This window comes from Somniosus microcephalus, chromosome 1 (assembly GCF_052327205.1).
Source record: "Somniosus microcephalus isolate GS21.2 chromosome 1, FLI_Smic_1.0, whole genome shotgun sequence".
Classification (NCBI taxonomy): domain Eukaryota; kingdom Metazoa; phylum Chordata; class Chondrichthyes; order Squaliformes; family Somniosidae; genus Somniosus; species Somniosus microcephalus.
In genome coordinates this window covers 460,616,473-460,634,062 of record NC_140987.1, presented here as the reverse complement: position 1 = coordinate 460,634,062, position 17,590 = coordinate 460,616,473, and positions in this window count along the sequence as shown.

Genomic DNA, 17,590 nt, shown 5'->3' with positions numbered 1-17,590 from the left:
CCTCCTTCACTGTCTATGACAGCATCCTCTTCCTTGGTGAAGTCAGATGCAAGGTACTCATTTAGTACCTCAGCCATGCCCTCTGCCTCCATGACTCCCTGGACTCAGCAAAGGTCCCGGCAGATTGGAAAACTGCTAATGTAACACCCTTATTTAAAAAGGGTAGTAGGCAGAAGGCTGGAAACTATAGACCTGTTAGCCTAAAATCTGTGGTTGGTAAAATGTTAGAGTCCATTATTAAGGAGACAGTAACGGGACATTTGGATAAACATAATTTAATAGGACAAACTCAGCATGGTTTCATGAAGGGGAAGTCATGTTTGACAAATTTGCTTGAGTTCTTTGAGGAAGTAACATACAGGGTGGATAAAGGGGAACCAGTGGACGTAGTGTATTTAGACTTCCAAAAGGCATTTGACAAAGTGCCACACAAAAGATTATTGCTCAAGATAAAAAATCACGGGATTGGAGGTAATATTCTGGCGTGGGTGGAGAATTGGCTCTCTAACAGAAAGCAGAGAGTTGGGATAAATGGTTCATTCTCAGACTGGCAATCAGTAACTAGTGGTGTTCCGCAGGGTTCAGTGCTGGGTCCCCAACTCTTTACAATCTATATTAACGATTTGGAGGAGGGGACCGAGTGTAACATATCAAAGTTTGCGGATGATACAAAGATGGGAGGGAAAGTAGTGAGTAAGGAGGACATAAAAAACCTGCAAAGTGACATAGACAGGCTAAGTAAGTGGGCAGAGATTTGGCAGATGGAATACAATACTGGAAAGTGTGAGGTTATGCACTTTGGCAGGAAAAATCAAAGAGCAAGTTATTATCTTAATGGCAAGAAACTGGAAAGTACTGTAGTACAAAGGGATCTGGGGGTCCTGGTGCACGAAACTCAAAAAGTTAGTATGCAGGTGCAGCAAGTGATCAAGAAGGCCAATGGAATGTTGGCTTTTATTGCTAGGGGGATAGAATATAAAAACAGGGAGGTATTGCTGCAGTTATACAAGGCATTGGTGAGACCGCACCTGGAATACTGCATACAGTTTTGGTGTCCATACTTAAGAAAAAACATACTTGCTCTCGAGTCAGCACAAAGATGATTCACTCGGTTAATCCCGGGGATGAGGGGGTGGTTATATGAGGGGAGGTTGAGTAGATTGGGACTCTACTCATTGGAGTTCAGAAGAATGAGAGGCGATCTTATTGAAACATATAACATTGTGAAGGGGCTTGATCGGGTGGATGCGGTAAGGATGTTCCCAATGATGGGTGAAACTAGAACTAGGGGGCATAATCTTAAAATAAGGGGCTGCTCTTTCAAAACTGAGATGAGGAGAAACTTCTTCACTCAGAGGGTGGTAGGTTTGTGGAATTTGCTGCCCCAGAAAGCTGTGGAAGCTACATCATTAAATAAATTTAAAACAGAAATAGATAGTTTCCTAGAAGTAAAGGGAATTAAGGGTTACGGGGAGCGGACAGGAAATTGGACATGAGTCTAGGTTCGGAATGGTCATGGCCCTGTGGGTAGTGGAGCGGGCCCAGGGGCCGTGTAGCCTGGTTCTGCTCCTACTTCTTGTGTTCTAATTCTGTGTTAGATTTCAGGAGATGGTTTTATTCCTGTTCCTGGCTGGGGTGGAGATCGCCTTTACAGAAGGTAAGTACTGTAGAAAATATAGGGACAGAGTGATCTCCTGGAAGAGTTTCGATCGCCTAGATGGGTCGGAGAGGAATTTCCCAGATTTTTTCTCCCAAATTGGCCATTGGGTTTTTTATCTGGATTTTCGCCTCTCCCGGGAGATCACATGGGTTCGGGTGGGATGGAGAGTGATAGAAGATTTGAGGTTAGGATCAGATCAGCCAGGGCCGTTTGGCCTACTCCTGCTCCTATTTCTTATGTTCTTATGTTCTTATGAATAGGTCTCCTTTTTGGTCCCTAATCGGCCCCACCCCTCCTCTTAATACCCTTTTACTATTTATATGACTATAGAAGACTTTTGGATTACCTTTTAGGTTGGCTGCCATTCTATCCTCATACCCTCTCTTTGCCCCTCTTATTTTCTTTTTCACTTCTCCTCTGAACTTTCTGTATTTGGCCTGATTCTCAGATGTATCCTCCACCTGACATCTGTCATATGCATTCTTTTTCTGCTTCATCATATTCTCTCTTTCTTTCGTCATCCAGGGATCCCTGACTTTAGTTGCCCTGCCTTTCCCCGTAGTGGGAATGTACCTCAACTGTACCTGAACTAGTTCCTCTTTAAAGGCAGCCCATTGTTCGATTACAGTTTTGCTGCCAATCTTTGATTCCAGTTTACCCGGGCCAGATCCGTTCTCACCCACTGAAATTGGCCTTCCCCCAGTTAAACATTCCTATTCTAGATTGCTCCTTGTCCTTTTCCATAGCTAATTTAAACCTTATGATACTATGATCACTGTTCCCTAAATGTTGCCCTACTGACACTTGCTCCACTTGACCCACCTCATTCCCCAGAACCAGATCCAGCAATGCCTCCTTCCTCATTGGGCCGGAAACATACTGATCAAGAAAGTTCTCCTGAGCACACCTCAGAAATTCTTCTCCCTCTCTGCCCTTTACACTATGACTATCCCAGTCTATATTAGGATAGTTGAAGTCCCCCAGTATCACTGCTCTATAGTTCTTGCACCTCTCTGTAATTTCTCTGCAAATTCACTCTTCCATATCTTTCCCACTAGTTGATGGTCTATAGAATACACCCAGTAATGTAATGGCATCTCTATTGTTTCTTCACTCTAACCATATAGATTCTGTCCTTGACCCCTCCAGGACATCCTCTCTCTCCAGCACTGTAACATTCTCCTTGACCAATACTGCCACACCACCTCCTGTCTTTCCTTCCCTATCTTTCCTGAACACTTTATAACCAGGAATATTTAATACCCAATCCTGCCCTTTTTTGGCCAGGTCTCAGTTATTGCCACAACATCATATTCCCATGTGGCTATTTGTGCCTGCAGCTCACTTACCTTGTTTATTACGCTCCGTGCGTTCACATACATCCACTGTAAACCAATCTTAGACCATCCTGTGTTCTCTCTTAGTTTGACCCCACCTAATACCTTACTATTTCTTACTCTAGTGCTCTCTGCCTCTCCCAATCCTTTGAGAACTTTATTTCCCCTTTCTAATGCTACATCCTGGTGCCCATCCCCCTACCAAATTAGTTTACACCCTCCCCAACTGCACTAGCAAACCTCCCCGCGAGGACATTAGTTCTGGCCCTGTTGAGGTGCAACCCGTCCGGCCTGTACAGGTCCCACCACCCCCAGAACCGGTCCCAATTCCCCAGGAATCTAAAGTCCTCCCTCCTGCACCATCTCTCCAGCCACACATTCATCTGCTCTATCTTCCTATTTCTGGACTCACTAGCCCGTGGCACCGGGGATAATCTGGAGATTACTACCTTTGAGATCCTGCTTCTTAATCTCTTTCCTAGCTCCCTAAAATCCGCCTGCTGGACCTCATCCCCCTTTCTAGATGTAATATCTCCAAGTTTGCAGATGACACAAAGCTGGGTGGGCGTGTGTGCTGTGAGGAGGATGCCGAGAAACTCCAGGATGATTTGGACAGGTTGGGTGACTGGGCAGATGCATGGCAGATGCAGTATAATGTGGATAAATGCAAGGTTATCACTTTGGTGGCAAAAACAGGAAGGCAGATTATTATCTGAATGGCAATAGATTGGGAGAAGGGGAAGTGCAACGAGACCTGGGTGTCCTTGTGCACCAGTCGCTGAAGGTAAGCATGCAGATGCAGCAGGCAGTTAAGAAGGCAAATGATATGTTGGCCTTCGTAGCGAGAGGATTCGAGTACAGGAACAAGGATGTCTTGCTGCAGTTGTACAGGGCCTTGGTGAGACCACACCTTGAGTATTGTGTGCAGTTTTGGTCGCCTTATCTGAGGAAGGATGTTCTTGTGATGGAGGGAGTGCAGCGAAGATTCACCAGACTGATACCTGGGATGGCAGGAATGACGTATGAGGAGAGATTGGGTCAATTGGGCTTATACTCGCTGGAGTTCAGAAGAATGAGAGGGGATCTCATTGAAACTTATAAAATTTGAACAGGACTGGACAGACTGGATGCAGGAAGGATGTTCCCGATGGCCGGGGAGTCCAGAACCAGGGGTCACAGTCTAAGGATAAGGGGTAAGCCATTTAGGACAGAGATGAGGAGGAATTTCTTCACCCAGAGAGTGGCGAACCTGTGGAATTCTCTACCACAGAAGGCAGTAGAGGCCAATTCATTAAATATATTCAAGAAGGAGTTGGATATATTTCTTAAGGCTAAAGGGATCAAGGGATATGGGGAGAAGGCAGGGACAGGGTACTGAATTTGGATGATCAGCCATGATCTCATTGAATGGCGGAGCAGGCTCGAGGGGCCGAATGGCCTACTCCTGCTCCTATCTTCTATGTTTCTATGTTTCTATGAAGGAGGGTGTGTCTTATGAAGAAAGGTTGAGCAGGTTGTACCTATCCTCATTGGAGTTTAGAAGAATGAGACGGAATCTTATTGAAACATATAAGATTCTGAGGGTGCTTGACAGGGTAGATGCAGAGCGGATGTTTCCCCTCATGGAGGAATCTAGAACTAGGGGGCATAATTTCAGAATAAGGGGGCACCCTTTTAAATCAGAAATGAGGAGGAATATCTTCTCTCAGAGGGTCGTGAATCTTTGGAATTCTCTTCCCCAGAGAGCTGTGGAGGCTGGGTCATTGAATATATTTAAGGTGGAGATAGACATATTTTTGAATTGTAAGGGAGTCAAGGGTTATGGGGTGCGGGCAGGGAAGTGGAGTTAAGGCCAAGATTAGATCAGCCATGACCTTATTGAATGGCGGAGCAGGCTCGAGGGGCTGAAAGGCCTTCTCCTGTTCCTAAGTTGATCAAGAGATATCAATCAAAGACAGGTCAATGGATTTGAGGTGCAGAGCAGCCATGGTCTAATTGAATGCTGGAGCAGGCTCGAGGGGCTGAATGGCCGGCTCCTGTTGCTTTAAATGTATGCAATTACTTAACATAATTGGTAGAAGGCAAACAATCCCATCACTGCCCATCGCCCATGCACCCTGTGCTCTGGGTCGTAACCACATGGAAACCTGTTATTGCTTTCTAGCGAAACAAGTCAGTTTAACTTAAGTAAAGCCCAGAGGTTTTTCCCATATATGGTTTCAAGGTGAGGCCCCTTTTTCCAAATGGCTTCAAAGTGAGGCCACTTTAATTGGACGGGTCAAACCGTGACGTCACAGAGTAAGCCGCACCCTCACACTGCACATCACACTGAGATGAGACATCACAATAGCTTTGTAAAGTAGATAAATATTAGCCAGGATGAGATGCAATAGTTTGTGAAGGCAAGGGAACTGCACTGAGTCTGATCTGTCTAGGACTGAATGCGGTCGGCTCGAACATCTGAACAGCTTTGCTCTGTGAAGACAACACGAACAATTGAAACATCATCAACCAGCGGCTTGGACAGAATTCGTGAACTTTGAAAGGTTTGTCTTTCTGGGATGGCAGGAATGACGTATGAGGAGAGATTGGGTCGATTGGGCTTATACTCGCTGGAGTTTAGAAGAATGAGAGGGGATCTCATTGAAACTTATAAAATTCTAACAGGACTAGACAGACTAGATGCAGGAAGGATGTTCCTGATGATTGGGGAGTCCAGAACCAGGGGTCACCATCTAAGGATAAGGGGTAAGCCATTTAGGACAGAGATGAGGAGGAATTTCTTCACCCAGAGAGTGGTGAACCTGTGGAATTCTCTACCACAGAAGGCAGTTGAGGCCAATTCATTAAATATATTCAAGGAGTTGGATATATTTCTTGAGGTTAAAGGGATCAAGGGATATGGGGAGAAAGCAGGGACAGGGTACTGAATTTGGATGATCAGCCATGATCTCATTAAATGGTGGAGCAGGCTCGAGGGGCCGAATGGCCGACTCCTGCTCCTATCTTCTATGTTTCTATGTTTCTATGTCTTAACCTGTTTATCTTGTATTAAGAGTGAAAGTCGTAATGAGCAATATGAACAGTTTATCAGATACAGTAATATTGATGTACAGTCAGGTGGAATAGTTCAGTTTGTTATTGGTAGTTCTTCCATAGCGTTGCTCATAGGTATTCTGGGTCCCGGAGCCTGGTTACTGATGGTCACTGAGCCCCACTCCTCACTGACCGGCTCCTCCCAGTCCTGGAGTTTAATGCTCACTCCCTGATCTGTAAATGTAGACAACTATTTACTGACTGTGACTAACTGTGTTTGGAGCTGTACTTCCAGCTTGTATCATTCCCCGTGAAAGTCAGAGTCAGTTACAGCAAAATCCGTGCAGATATAAAGGCTCAAATCCTGGAAACTGAAAGCAGGTCAGTTCATGTTGGTTGTTCTGGTCAACTTGTCCTGGACACGGGGATAGTCTGTGGGACAGCTCAGCCCGACCATTTAAAAAGTCAAGAGCGTCCCTCTTGAAACCGCTGATTGGTGTTGAATGAACGGCTCTAAATAAGAGGAGAGGCTGACAGGGAGAGTGAACAACTGAATAATCAGTTTCTCAAAGTGTTCACCAGTACTGAGAGCTCAGGGTTAAGACTCGAAGAATGTACTCCTGGGCAGTAATGCCACTGGAGCTGCCTTGACCGAGCTTGGTACCTGCCCACACAGCTCGACGCTGGCCCAGGTGTTGACTTTTTAAAGGGAATTTGATAAATCCTTTTACAGGTTATATGGTTTATTATACGAGGGGAGCGATAAAATGCCCGTCATTGTCCTTGTTGCAATCCAGTGATTTTTGTCATTTCTTCTTCTGCCACAGGTACAGGTTGGTGTCAGGACGAGTGAGAGGAAATGGACAGTTTCATCAAACTACCAACAGACTAAAGTTGTCAGTAACAAAACCACAAAGACAACTGGATCACACATCCTGACATCACATCAATGCCAGCAGAGATACCACAAAGGAGGAAACAGCAACACTGAAATACCCCTCAATCCATCCATTTCTTTAGTGTCAACTGTACATCTTTTAATTTCTTTATTTGACGGCCAATAACAGATCCATTTAAACTCGCAGCCAATGATTGGAGATGGTGTTAAACCAACTCTTTCCCTTCTGGCACGTTTCTTTCCTATTTAAAAAAAATTCCCACGCCCCTCTCCCTCCTCCCTAGTTCTCCCCTGGGCTGGACCTTCACGTCCAGCCCTCAGGTCCCCGCATCGGCATCAAGCACCAACCCTGCTCCAACTCCAGACTCAGTTCGGCATTGCTCGGGGTTAACTGCACTGGCACTGGATAGGGCCCAGTCCATACAGTCATCTCCGACCGATGTCGACCGGTGGTCCAAGTGTTGGGACTGAACAGGAAAGTCTCAAGGGTGGACGCTCCGGTTGTTGCCTCGATGGTGTGGAATGGGACGAGCTGGTTAAAGCCAATCCATCCCAGTCAACTACATCGGGTGAAACCCCGGTACCACTTGTACTGAGGCCTCCCAGGATAGAGGAAGAGTCCTCCTCTGGCACCAGCTGGTTCGGAGGTGTCCGTGCCTACTGGTGCCAGAATCAGGCTGGTTCCCCCAAGCGCCACCAGCTACTGTTGGTGTGTCCTTCCCCAGAGGCATCCGTCCCCTCTGGTGACACCAACGCAGCCCCGGGACATTGTCTCCAGTTGGCGCCAGCTCATTTGGGGGCACCACCCTCGGTGGACTCGACCCTACACAGGGTCACCTATGCTGTGGGTGACGTCCACTTTGGTGAGTGCAGCTGCAGATCTCTATTTATAGATCTGTGGCTCCCACCCACCACTGTGGACCCACCTTCAGCCGCTCCCTACGACACTCAAGAGGCACTCCCAGGGAGGGTGCGTGCGCTCCAGAAACCAAACTGGGAGCCTGAGTTGACCACGGCTTCCGTGCGTTGAGGTTTTTCCATGTATTCAAAACAAGGGTGACTTCGAGTCTGAAACTGTGAGTTCCGGAAGTCCCATCACTTGTGGGGGTTGAGTCTTTACCTGGGGTCTTGCAAAGGCCTCAGGCATCGACCTTTGTTGGATTCCCCCTCCCAATTTCCAAGGCGGTTTGGGCGGACTTGATAGGCGTGCTCCAGTTATGGCCAAGGTAGACAGCCCCGCCACTCTGCCTCACAACTTAAGGTTCGCTGGTACAGCTGGTGAACTTCAGTCGTGAAAGCCTCAGAAGGAAGGGAACTGCCCAGGAAACTAGTCCTGTTCCACCCACCAGAATCCAAATGGTGGGACATGTGGGTCTGGCAGACCTTCCTGCAGGGTTTGGCGCATATCCCGAATTCCCTGCCATCAAATCCACTGGGGCTGGCTTCACTGACCAGTAGGTGAGTTGAGGGAGCAATCCCTGCCAGAGAGGACCACCTTCAGAGAGCATCTGCTGCAGCAGCAGACTGTGTGGGTGCTCTCAATGTAGGAGCAGGATCTATCGTCCAGTGGATCTTGCATCGCCACTTAGTTTGTCCTCACACCTTGGGGATCCTTCAGGTTCTGCAGATGCCCATTGGTGCTGAGGGCTTCTTTGGCGAGCAAGTGGAGGATCTGCTGTAGCAGAACCTTCAGGCATTCCCAAATTGACACACAAGGGTGGGAGGGCACTGCTCACTTTGTAGCTTAGCCCACCCCATCTATAGGCCCCTTCCACTCGCCAACACCAGTCCACTCACCATCACCAATCCATTCACCACCACCATCCACTCACCATCACCAATCCATTCACCACCACCATCCACTCACCATCACCAATCCATTCACCACCACCAATCCATTCACCCCCACCAGCCTATTCAAGGCCTTATCCGGAGCACAATGTCCTTTGTATCTTGCTAGCCCATCATTCCAGATTAGGACCTGGAATGCAGGTAGCTCACAAGTAACATTCGAGACCCTGTCCAGCTCCACCTCCCCCAGCAGTGATCATGCCTGGATAGCCCACCTCAGAGTTGTGTGGGTGGGCTATTTCCAGTACTTCCCTGTGGAAGTGGATCACTCTGGATGTTTGGTTTGTCCATCAGAGGAACCATCTACTAGTGGGCATACTGGCAGGTCTTCTACCATCCACACTGAGAGCGAGTGATCGTCATCCAGAAGGCTCAACTGTTGGGGGTATTTCTCCAGTTGAGCCTTCTGGATGACCATCACTCTGCCAGTAATGTATCCACAGGTCTCCTTTGTCGCAGCATCTGAACTAGAGCTGGTGGTCCTGGGAGCACAGTGTTCTCCATACATTGGTGCTACAGCCATCAGCTGAATGCTTTGACATATGGATGGGAGCCACATTCAGGATGAATGGTCTTCTCGGACAGTGATTTCACTTGGCATTTCAACAGGCTCGGGGTGTGAACGGTATAATAGGACATCTCCACTTTCAGACTCGGTGCAGGGTAAGTCAGTGTGTCTGCAGACAGACAATATGACAAGGGTCCGGTAAGTCAACAAACAGGGTGGGACCCTCCTTCCTGGGTCCCTCTGTCAAGTTGACGCATTGCTTCCCATTGGTGCTTGAACGACGGGGTGACACTCTTGGTGCCACATTTGGCCCGGGGAGGACAACACAACAGTCGGCACACTCAGCTGCTCTGTAGTCCACCCTAACTAGTGGATGATCCACACTGAGGTAGTCCAGAACATCTTCAGGACTTGGGGGGTTTACCAGGTCGATCGACTTGCTCGCATCACCGGATAATCACCAATCTGCTGGAGGACCTCAGGCTGTTGGGGCGGAGGCCCGACAGTCTTTCGTGCTTTTGTTTCTGGATTCTGTTGCTCAGGGTTGCCTGATCTCCAGGATGCTCCAGGAAATTGCAGCAGGTGGTGGTTCTGGTTAACCCTTTAGTTACCTCACAAACCGTGCTTCAGGGACACCCGGGTGTTGAATATACACTTTGATTTCAGGAGCCCACGGGAGAAATCCAAGTCATTTTTAGAGTATAGAGGACCCTACCTTTTTTAGGGAATTTTTCATTCTGACATCCTCCACACACTGCTGGACACTGTCCAACTGGTACTCAGGGTGAGGAGGGCGGACCGTACCTGCAAGCGAACAGATTCTCCGGCTCCCAGGACAAATAGATCAAAGTGGATGTTATTCACGGGCGCCAGCGCCAGATCCAAACAGTAAGCTGAACCGTCAGGATCTGGATTTGGATCCTGCCAGCTTCTGATTGATGGCCTGGCAGTTGAGATGGAATGCCCGTCAGATTAGGGTATACCAGCAGTGCGGCACTCATGGGTAATGCTCACTTTATTGTGTCTGTCCTGGTCATTTAAGCCTCTGTTCCCATACAAGTACCTCCACCCTCTTCGTCCTCTGTACTACTTGGTTAGTCGCCAGCTGTGTGTGCAGAATGCCTGAATGAAGATCACAGCTCCCTTGTCAGCTGTTCCCATGTCAGCTGCTCCCTTGTAAGCTCCTCTTCATTCTTCAAGTGACGCGGCATTTGCCACCCACCTGGTTGTCTCTTGGGTCTAGTGGGGAGTGTTGGTATGTCTTTTCCTCGTTCTGGGTTGTCTTTGGGTGTCAACAAACTGGGTTCTGGGGTGTGCTAAAAGTTAACACTGCACGGGAGTCGGGGAGGGAGGGGAAAAACAAGTGGGTTTGTCCTTCAAAGTTAGGATGTCTTAACAAAATGTCTTAACAGGGAAGGTCACGCCTTAAGAGATTTTCCCCAGGCAAATTGTGCCGATGCATCCCGGTAATTAGATCCACGTTCCACCCCCAATTCGGCCTGTCAATGTTTAGGAACGGATGTTCCCAGCAAATTCAACGGTGTCACAGTTAACACTTTAAAGAAAAGATTGGGGACAGTTTTCGTTCAACCTGGAACGACAGAAATGGAAACACGAGACAACCTGCCAACCAGTCTCTCGTCATCGCTGAATATTGGGTTTGTGACTGCTGCTACAGAACTAGACAGGAGATTGTTGAAGACCAGGCTCCCGGGGACTGTGTTCAATTGATGTTAGCAGAGCTGAAGTGAGAAAGTAATTGTCTTCGAATATTTGGGCCATAATGATCTCCTGGACTAGTTTCGATCGCCTAAGGGGGTCGGAGAGGAATTTCCCAGATTTTTTTCCCAAATTGGCCTGGGTTTTTATGTCTGGTTTTTCGCCTCTCCCAGGAGATCACATGGTGGGGGGGTCTATATATTGCGATGGACAAGGCTGGATGGACCAGAGAGTCTTTTCGTGTACAAGTCATCTTTCAATAACTGAAATGTGAGAAGTTTAACATCTGAAAATAAACATGGATTGAAAATGAACAAACTTACTGTGTGTCTCCTGATTTGTGCACGGATCATTGAAGGGAACAGAAAGGGGAAGAGATGAGTTCTGATTGTCCCTGGGCTCAGTTACTGACTGGGTGAACTCTTTGAGCCACACACTAGGCTGGACCCAGATTGATTCCCCAGTCTGCACATACAAACATACAAAAAGACATACAAAAGTAGATGAAGACTATCAGGCCCATTAAGCTCCCCCCATCCAGTAGACAGTAGGGCCGCACATGCTGCCGTCCCACCTACCAGTTACGCTATCTCTGGAAACAGACAAAGAAACATGGCCAATTCAGGAAAAACCTCTGGCCAATTGCTCTCCAACTCCCAACACATGACAATCTAAACTAACCACTAACTCTCGCTGTAACTGGTAATGTCCTCTCAGGGACTGGCCAAGATCATACAGCACAGAAGGAGGCCATTCAGCCCATCGTGCCTCTGCCAGCTCTTTGAATGCACTATCCAATTAGCCCCACTCTCCCGCTCTTTCCCCGTAGCCCAGCAAATTTTTCCTTTTCAAGCATTTACCTAATTCCCTTCTGAAAGTTACAGTGGATGGAATTATAAGTTGGTGGAATTCTGTCATGTGATCCCCAAAGTTCCAGTAACTAAATTGCCAAATCCCCCAGTCAGTAAAACCTGGATTGGGCTTATTCAGTCACTAAAACACCAGTGGCACTTTCAAAGTCCCAGGCCACGTCAAGGAACACCTCCAAACACAATTAACCAACAAAGTAGTGAATTGGTACAAAAACAAATACTAGTGGGGAGGGGCTGGGGGTGAAGAATTGAGTGGGGGAAACAAGACAACACTTGGCATGTACTGAGAGGCAGAGTCGTGTGTTGGGTTTCCAACTCTGCAGGATGTCCCGGAGTCTCCAGGAATTTAATCTCCTGGATTTTTTTATATTCGTTCATGGGATGTGGGCTTCGCTGGCAAGGCCAGCATTTATTGCCCATCCCTAATTGCCCTTGCAAAGGTGGTGGTGAGCTGCCTTCTTGAACTGCTGCAGTCCATGAGGTGAAGGTGCTCCCACAGGGAGCACATATAGGCCAGCAGGGTCTGGAGTCACATATAGGCCAGCAGGGTCTGGAGTCACATATAGGCCAGCAGGGTCTGGAGTCACATATAGGCCAGCAGGGTCTGGAGTCACATATAGGCCAGCAGGGTCTGGAGTCACATATAGGCCAGCAGATTTCCTTCCCTAAAGGACATTAGTGAACAAGGTGGGATTTTAGCGCAATCCAATAGTTTCATGGTCATCATTACTGATGGTTGCTTTTTATTCCAGATTTATTGACGTGACTGAATTTAAATTCCCCAGCTGCCATGTGGTGGGATTTACACTCATGTCTCTCAGATTGTTTAATCTAAGTCTGTCTCTGGATTGCTAGTCTGGTAACATAACCACTATGCTATCATTCCCAATTGCAGCTTTGAGCAAACCTGGGATAAAAGTCACCAGGGCATTAAAGTAAATGATTTTTTATTTCCATTTTCTTTGACCACTTTCATTCATTTATAAAAATATTGGAGACGGGGGAAAAAGGCGGTTGGATCCAGCAGGTCACGTGATGAAAGCTCCGGGAATACGTCCAATCAGAGATGGCGACTCGTGTTGTGTGACTCACGCCATTTATATACCACGACAAAATAAAATAATAGCAGGCGTTGATAATTGTGGGTGGCACCAAGACACACACGTGCAGAATGTGAAACCTGTTGAATAATCACTGACTCCTGAGGCACAAGTGGGTCTAAATAACACTTTAACAAACAGAATGGCTGCACATTAATGGCACAGTAATTAGCTTGGGTTATAATAGGCTTTATTTTGGAAGTACTTAACTCCCAAACTCTCATTACCACACGGCTTGCCAAGAAACAACTGGATCACCTTTCAATCACAGGTCTTAGAACTCACAACCAATCAGCACAGTGTTAACCCTTCGCTCCCCAGAAGTTTAAAGAACTTTCATTTTCAATTGACATTGAGAATGATTATTTTGGGAACTGCCTCCCTGGTTTAGCGCCAGGATTCTCCCCAGATAACCTGGGTTTATAACACACTATTCACATGGTTAGTGCCCCGAGGCACTTTAGAGAGTAGAATGAGATGCCAATTAGTAATACTAAGAAAGAAGCAATGGACACAAGTAACACTGCACCTTCACTGGACAGCTGCTGACGATAACCTTCAATCCGCCCTCACAACAGATGTCAAGCCAGCTCCTTCTTCAACGTGAGAAATGACCCTGGATGATAATCCTGAGACTTATTCTCCTTTTTGTTTCTTATCCGGCTCCCGACATTAAATTACTTGGTTTTATTACCCCATTGTCTTCTATTTGCAAACGTGAGCTATTGGAGCTTGATAGACAAACATGCTCACACGTGTCGCCTAGAAACACAAACAAATGGATTTTTTTTTAAACAGTGAGGATATTGCACCTTGAGATCCAATCCATGTGCTGCCGTCAAAAATGGGTGACTAGTTTAGGGTCTGGTCATTACAAGGACAATGTTGAAGGATAAAGGACCGACTGAAAGGTTGCTGCTGAATTTAGCAAAGACCAACTTTCCAATGTTGATACCAGGTAAACAATAGCACAAGGCAATTTTGATTTACGCCCTCCAATTTCTCAGTAGTGCATCAAGAACTTGCATTGATAGACCTTTCACAACATCAGGACATCCCAAAGCACTTTACAGACAATGAAGCACTTCCTTAAAGTGTAATCGCTGCTGCAATGTAGGAAACGCAGCAGCCAATTTGCGCACAGCAAGCTCCCACAAATAGCGATGAAATAATGACCAGATAATCTGTCTTTTTAGTGATGTTGGTTGAGGGATAAATGTTGGCCCAGGGGAACTCCCCTACCCTTCTTCAAAATACTGGCCATGGGATCTTTTAAGTCCACCTGAGAGGACAGATGGAGCCTCGGTTTAACGTCTCATCCGAAAGACGGCGCCTCCGACAGTGCCGCACTCCCTCAATATGGCACTGAAGTGTCAGCTTAGAGTACGTGCTACCACTGGGCCACGCAGGCACCTAAATCAAACAGCTAGATGATTTTAAAAGCACGGGATAATGGAACAAGAAACCTGAATGGGTTTCAAGAAGGAACGAGACAGGTTCTTATCAACAAATGGGATTCAGGGTTATTAGAAACGCACCAAGGGAATACAGTGGATAGGTGGGCTCATCAGAACATAGGAACACAAGAAATAGGAGCAGGAGTCGGCCATTCAGCCCCTCGGGCCTGCTCCGCTGTTCAATAAGATCATAACTGATCTGATCTTGGCCTCAACTCCACTTCCCTGCCTGCTCCCCATAACGCTCGACTCCCTTATCGTTCAAAAATCTGTCTATCTCCACCTTAAATATATTCAATGACCCAACCTCCACAGCTCTCTGTGGAAGAGAATTCCAAAGATTCACGACCCTCTGAGAAGAAATTCCTCCTCATTTCCGATTTAAAAGGGTGCTCCCTTATTCTGAAATTATGCCCCCTAGCAGGCAGGTAGTGCAGGGGTCCCCTGTGACCATCCCCCTTTCAAACAGATATACTGCTTTGGATATTGGTGAGGGAGATGCTTATCAGAGGAAGGCAGCAGCAGCCAACTTCCTGGCACCGTGGGTGGTTCTGCTGCACAGGACGGGAGGGAAAAGAGCGAGAGAGCTATAGTGATAGGGGATTCTGTTGTAAGGGGAATAGATAGGCGTTTCTGCGGCCGCAAATGAGACTCCAGGATGGTATGTTGCCTCCCTGGTGCAAGGGTCAGGGATGTCTCGCAGCGGCTACAGAGCATTTTGGAAGGGGAGGGTGAACAGCCAATTGTCGTTGTGCATATAGGTACCAACGATATAGGTAAAAACCGGGATGAGGTCCTAAAAGCTGAATATAGGGAGTTAGGAGATAAATTTTAAAAAGGGCCAGGTCTCTCCAGACGTTGCCGATAACCCAGACCCTTGAATCTGGGAATTAGATTCCTGCCTCTTCTCAGCATCATCTGCAGCACTTGAATATCTTCCTTGTGTCTCGGTAACCAGAACTGGACACAGTGCTCAAGGTGGGACTGACCGGAACTGGACACAGTGCTCAAGGTGGGACTGACCAGAACTGGACACAGTGCTCAAGGCGGGACTGACCAGAACTGGACCCAGTGCTCAAGGTGGGACTGACCAGAACTGGACACAGTGCTCAAGGTGGGACTGACCAGAACTGGTCCCAGTGCTCAAGGTGGGTCTGACCAGAACTGGACACAGTGCTCAAGGTGGGACTGACCGGAACTGGACACAGTGCTCAAGGTGGGACTGACCAGAACTGGTCCCAGTGCTCAAGGTGGGTCTGACCAGAACTGGACACAGTGCTCAAGGTGGGTCTGACCAGAACTGGACACAGTGCTCAAGGTGGGACTGACCGGAACTGGACACAGTGCTCAAGGTGGGACTGACCAGAACTGGTCCCAGTGCTCAAGGTGGGTCTGACCAGAACTGGACACAGTGCTCAAGGTGGGTCTGACCAGAACTGGACACAGTGCTCAAGGTGGGACTGACCAGAACTGGACACAGTGCTCAAGGTGGGTCTGACCAGAACTGGACACAGTGCTCAAGGTGGGTCTGACCAGAACTGGACACAGTGCTCAAGGTGGGTCTGACCAGAACTGGACACAGTGCTCAAGGTGGGTCTGACCAGAACTGGACACAGTGCTCAAGGTGGGTCTGACCAGAACTGGACACAGTGCTCAAGGTGGGTCTGACCAGAACTGGACACAGTGCTCAAGGTGGGTCTGACCAGAACTGGACACAGTGCTCAAGGTGGGTCTGGCCACAACTGGACACAGTGCTCAAGGAGCTGTCTGACCAGAGACACTGTACAGTGTGACCGTTATCCCCTCTGACTTTTATTCTACTGTTCTAACGATGCTGTTCAACATATTACGGGCTTTGTTCACTGTTCCTCTGCATTGGTTGGACATGTTGGCTTTCCATTCAACGGAGACTCCTAGGTCTCGTTCAGCATCATCCTTATCTGTTTTAATACCATTCATGAAGTATGTGTTTTATCTACTTTTCCTTCCTGTTTACTGTACCTTACGCTGTAAATTCCACCTTCCGTTGTTCTGCCCACTTGCAAATTATGTCCACCTCATTCTATCATTTCGGAGCTGCCCCCTCCAACTCCCGAGCTCCTCCTAGTTTGATATCATCATCAAATTCGACCAGTTTACATTGAGTTTCTGCATCCAAGCCATTGATGCAAGTTAGAGACAGTAATAATCCCAGCACTGAGCCCTAGGGCACCCCACTCAGTACTTCCGCCCACCTCTAAGAAGTACCACCTGACAGCCAAGGGAAACCTCACAGATCTGTAAAATGGCAGGCTGTCTCGAGTTATGTTGGTCTCCTACCCTAGAACAGATGCCCAGCTCTTTGCTGTAAAGTGCTGATAAAGGGCCTGTGAAGGAAGTAAGTATTCAGAGGGGAATCATGGAACCTCATGTAATGGGAGTGGTCTGTATTAAGCCAAGTGCATTTTAACACAGCGCTGATACCTCCCACGTGTTATACTCCAGCTAGTAATAGTGCTAAGGGTCGCTCCACGGCCCAAAGTTCCTGGGGTGGGTCTTTCCTCTTCCACCCCTCTGCCCCAATCAAAATTTACATGTCCTGGCCTGCTCGAATGGAGAGGCCATGTTTGAATGTGACCTCATTGGACCGAACCAGATCTGATCAATTAGGACAACGTGTTCCTCGTGAATCAGTGCTTATGGTGCCTGTACCCAACGCGAGGCACAGCCTGTACCCAGCGCAAGGTGGTGCCTGTACCCAACGTGGGCCAATGCCTATACCCAGCGCGAGGTGGTGCCTGTACCCAGCATGGGGCGGTGCCTGTACCCAGCGCGAGGCGGTGCCTGTACCCAGCATGGGGCGGTGCCTGTACCCAGCGCGAGGCGGTGCCTGTACCCAGCGCAGGGCGGTGCCTGTACCCAGCGCGGGGCGGAGCCTGTACCCAGCGCGAGGCGGTGCCTGTACCCAGCGCGGGGTGGTGCCTGTACCCAGCGTGGGGTGGTGCCTGTACCCAGCGTGGGGTGGTGTCTGTACCCAGCGCGGGGCGGTGCCTGTACCCAGAGTGAGGCGGTGCCTGTACCCAGTGCAGGGCGGTGTGTGTACCCAACGTGGGCCAATGCCTGTACCCAGCGCGAGGCGGTGCCTGTACCCAGCGCGAGACGGTGCCTGTATC